A 5000-nucleotide genomic window follows, 5' to 3' on the forward strand; every position below is an offset into this window, starting at 1 on the left:
CATCGTCGTCGTCGTCATCATCATCATCATCAATCATCATCATCAATCATCATCATCATCATCATCATCATCTACCACCACCACCGAAACCAAAACCACCGCCACCACAATCAAAAATAAAAATAACCAGAACAAGAATAATATCAACAGCAACAACAATAAAAACATCATTGTGAAAACCTATATTATGCTGAGTCGTTTAAAGTGCCGGGCAGTTCCTAATAATATCAAATTTAACCAGTTGTTAATAACGCCACTACCACATTATCTCATTCGTCTCTAGTGTTTCATTAATCCTGTTTTGTTGATAAAGGGGAAACCCGAAACGTCCATTTTATATATTTTCTTATATTGAATTGAAGCTTACATTCAATTTCACATTGTTATTTATTTCTGGAAAAACACGTATTTCGAGAAATCCCAATTTTGAGAGTTTTTGCCAAGATGAGGGCCATTTAAATAGATCGATATTTGAAGGACGAGTTTTCTGGCCTAAGTACTCAAAGATAGCCGTTCATTTGCATGTCATAGTCATAGTTTCTTGACTTTCACAAATGTTTGGAAGGGATGGTCTTTCGAATATCGATACCAAATGACCCAACACTAGAGTTTTGTTAACAGGTGACGACGTTACTGATAATGTATAAAAATGAATTCAAGCGATGCCCTGTATAGATAAACCAAAAGTGTGTAAGATTATATACATGCATATCGTGAAACGGTGCTTGAAAATCTAACCTGCTGTACTTGTGTCATTGTACACACCAGGTCGTAACGAGTTACGTGACCGAAATACATTAAAATACATTGTAGGGCTATGTGGTCTAGTGGTATGACACTCGCTTTCTGTTCGGGAAGTTCTGAGTTCGAGCCTCAGCCTCGCTCGGCGCATAGTTGAGACCTTGGAAAAGGCTCTTTCCTCACCACTCTCTCACCGTACTCAGGTGTAAAATGAGTACCTGGCTATCAACAGCGTTGCCTCTGTCAAAAAAAATTTTGTAATATCGCGTAACAGGCACCACCACGTCTCGTTCTACATGTTACTCGTTGCTGTTGGTCAGGGACCGTTTGTAAAACGCTTTGGGCACGTTTAGTGGATATTGCGCTATATAAAAAAAGTCATTCGAAGATGGAAGCTGAGTTTATCCGTCCCGGTTTCTGTAGCGTCAGTAACAACTGGTAGCTACCATATACTCCACCGCAAAGTACTTCCCATCTGACGGAACAAACCCAGCTACCCAATCACTGCTGTCTCTAAAAAGGGGTTAGAAAAATAATTCGACTTCCTTTGCTTATGGGGCGATTGCTCTACAAATGAGTAAAGACTTATATTAAGCTTGAAATGGTCAACGAACGACTTTTGAAAAACACAACTAATTTAGAACCGAAATTCCCAATAAGCTTACAAGGGATTTTGTAGAGGGTGTGGCAATGCAATGGACTCCCCCTTTTTTACACGATAGTGTCAAGCTTATACATGCACGGTGCACTAAAAGCAATGTTGAATAGTGAGATTAACACTCTCTGTGTAGTCTCATAATTTACATCTATGCTGTCATGTCACTACAGTGGAATCCGCGTAAAGTAAACACTCTTTAACTCACTCAGCCCTAACAACGACTATATCCGTAGTTTAACCAGGTTACTTTTTTTTTTCCCCCAATGCCTATTTATTACATTTGTCTGAGACAAATTATGGAGGAGGGGACAAATTATATCAAAGCTAATGTTTTTAGTTTTTTCACGTTCATGGTAGTTGAATAAAACTATCTATCTACATGTTCATTTTTAATACATTTTTTCCAATTTTAAACGTAGCAAAAATCGCTAGGATTGAGTGAGTTAAGTCCAAGTGTGTTCTAGTCATATTGGATAAAGTCAACCTTGGTTAAAAGTCAACCAATATTTCTGGTCCGGCGGTGTTCGCTTTATCAGGACTTCGCTGTATGGTATACATCAGTCTTGTTATCGTTTAAAATCTCTTTTAACAGCCATGATATTGCTGTAAGTAAGACATATCCCCCCCCCCCACACACACACACATACACACACAAACACTCGCATGTGTTTAACTTGTTACAATTGATCACTCAATTTATAGCCCTCTAAGTACATACAGGATGGATTACAAATGTTGACTTCGTAGAATCTGTCCTAGTCTAATAATATAGATAGTATACGCTTGGCTAAGAAGGTCATAACATTGCCATCCGGAAGTATAACGGACCAACACACAAAACTATCTATATATAGTTCGAAGATGACGTCACTCAGGTCTTTTTTATTGTTTTTTGCCATCCGCGTTTATGAGTAATGCTCACTGAATTGTATTAACCTGACTATAAACATTCATGGATACACACAGTTTTGTGTGTTGGTCCGTTATACTTCCGGATGACAATGTTATGAGCTTCTTAGCCAAGCGCATACTATCTATAGGGGCTTGTCTAGTTGTATGTTGTCTGATGAAGTGAAATGTATTGGGTCCCACGCCATGATATCTTAAATAGGGATGAACGGTTGGAACATATTTGGAATCTCTTTTCGGCGACTGAATAATTCATCATCATCATCATCATCATCATCATCATCATCATCATCATCATCATCATCATCATCATCATCATCATCATCAACATCATCATCATTGTCGTCGTCGTCGTCATCACCATCATTTATTATTATTATTATTATTATTATTATTATTATTATTATTATTATTATTATTATTATTATTATTATTATTATTATTATTATTGCGAGTGTGAGGTGGCTGAGTGGTTAGTGCATCGCTTTGTGACCCGAAAGGTCGCGGGTTTGAGCCCCGCTACAGAATCTTTCGGGGTTTTTTTTTTCATAGGGCAAGATTATTAAACCCCAATTTGCTCACTTTGGACAAAAAGGGTGAGTCCTGTTGACATCAGGCGCTTGTTTGATGGTTTATCTAAATATTTCTTTTTGGAATCCAAGGCGACGGTTTCCAATGACGCTGCACGGAAGGCGCCATTTTATATTTTAAAATTATGATTACTTTTATAATTTACTTACTATTTAGCCCATTTAATTTGATTTTGGTATTGTTGTTGACCAAATGTCTCCATCGGAATTCAAACCAAACAGCCGAGTGTTCGACCGCAACACCACCACGGACACACCCAACCCTCTTTTCATTTTTGGTATTTTAAATTTCAAAAAAAAAGTCTTCTTTCATTCCAAGACGCTAGCTGTGGTATTACTAAAACTTATTGTAACGAATGTGTTGTTGCGATGAACACACAATGCGGAAAGAAAAGAAAACTTTAATGAAGTTTACCTTGGAGATAAGGAGGACATGGTTCTGAAAAGGTTGTGGGCTGAATGCCAACTTAACATTGGGATCTAACAGCACCCGTTACAAATACAGCGGCTAGGGCGAGATTTTTTTAAGGGGTGGGGATATATTATAATATAAATATATATAATATATATATAATATAATAATTATATATATATATATATATATATATATATATATATATATATATAGAGAGAGAGAGAGAGAGAGATAGACAGATAGATAGATAGATAGATAGATAGATAGATAGATAGATGGATGGATAGATAGATAGATAGATAGATAGATGGATGGATAGATAGATAGATAGATAGATAGATAGATGGATGGATAGATAGATAGATAGATAGATAGATAGATAGATAGATAGATAGATAGATAGATAGATAGATAGATGGATGGATGGATAGATAGATAGATAGATAGATAGATAGATAGATAGATAGATAGATAGATAGATAGATAGATAGATAGATAGATAGATAGATGATCGATCGATCATGATCGATCGAGATGATAGATAGATAGATAGATAGATAGATAGGATAGATAGATAGATAGATAGATAGATAGAATAGATAGATAGATAGATGATAGATAGATAGATAGATAGATAGATAGATGATAGATAGATAGATAGATAGATAGATAGATAGATAGATAGATAGATAGATAGATAGATAGATAGATAGATAGATAGATAGATAGAATAGAGATAGATAGATAGATAGATAGATAGATAGATAGATAGATAGATAGATAGATAGATAGATAATAGATAATAGATAGATAGATAGATAGATAGATAGATAGATAGATAGATAGATAGATAGATAGATAGATAGATATAGATAGATAGATAGATAGATAGATAGATAGATAGATAGATAGATAGATAGATAGATAGATAGATAGATAGATAGATAGATAGATAGATAGATAGATAGATAGATAGATAGATAGATAGATAGATAGATAGATAGATAGATAGATAGATAGATAATAGATAGATAGATAGAAGATAGATATGATAGATAGATAGATAGATAGATAGATAATAGATAATAGATAGATAGAATAGAGATATAGATAGATAGATAGATAGATAGATAGATAGATAGATAGATAGATAGATAGATAGATAGATAGATAGATAAAATATTTCAAGCATAATTATGATCAACTTCTACAATATTGTTTCGAGCATTCGCTCTCATCAGCAAGTAAAAGTGAAAGTAGATTTTTGTTTGTTTGTTATCAAATGTTCACAGTTGCACATCGGGGGCCGTTTTCATGAACGCGGATTACCGCTTAGTCTCTGACTATCTCTGACTTAGTCAATGACTTGAAAAAATTGAATTTCATGTAAGCTGACTAAGCAAGTCCGGGACTAAAATCACGGCACCTTCGGACTAAGTTTGGCCATGTTTTAGTCATTTGCCAAGGCAAGACTTCATGATTTAGTCTGTGTCTAGTTACTAGGAGGCGTCATAGCGTCAACAAGATAGCAGCTATTTTTGAGATTGAGTGCGCTTCGATTCGGAAAGAAAATACGTCGGTCATGAATGACAGAGGCAAAAATTGACCTGTTGCCATTGACACTGGCTTTAAAAGACTAGAAAATAAGTGCAGATCGTCTAAAGTACACATTTTTGTGAGTAAAAAC

At 35.1% G+C, this 5000-nt stretch overlaps 1 protein-coding gene across 2 annotated transcripts in view; it reads left to right on the plus strand.

The window, feature by feature from the left end:
- Nucleotides 1-5000, plus strand: part of LOC144969080 (mediator of RNA polymerase II transcription subunit 15-like) — a 43019-nt gene that overhangs the window by 33151 nt on the left and 4868 nt on the right. The gene's annotated exons all lie outside the window — the stretch shown is intronic.

This window comes from Berghia stephanieae, chromosome 3 (assembly GCF_034508935.2).
Source record: "Berghia stephanieae isolate SIO BIC M18660-M18661 chromosome 3, UCSD_Bste_1.3, whole genome shotgun sequence".
Lineage (NCBI taxonomy): Eukaryota > Metazoa > Mollusca > Gastropoda > Nudibranchia > Aeolidiidae > Berghia > Berghia stephanieae.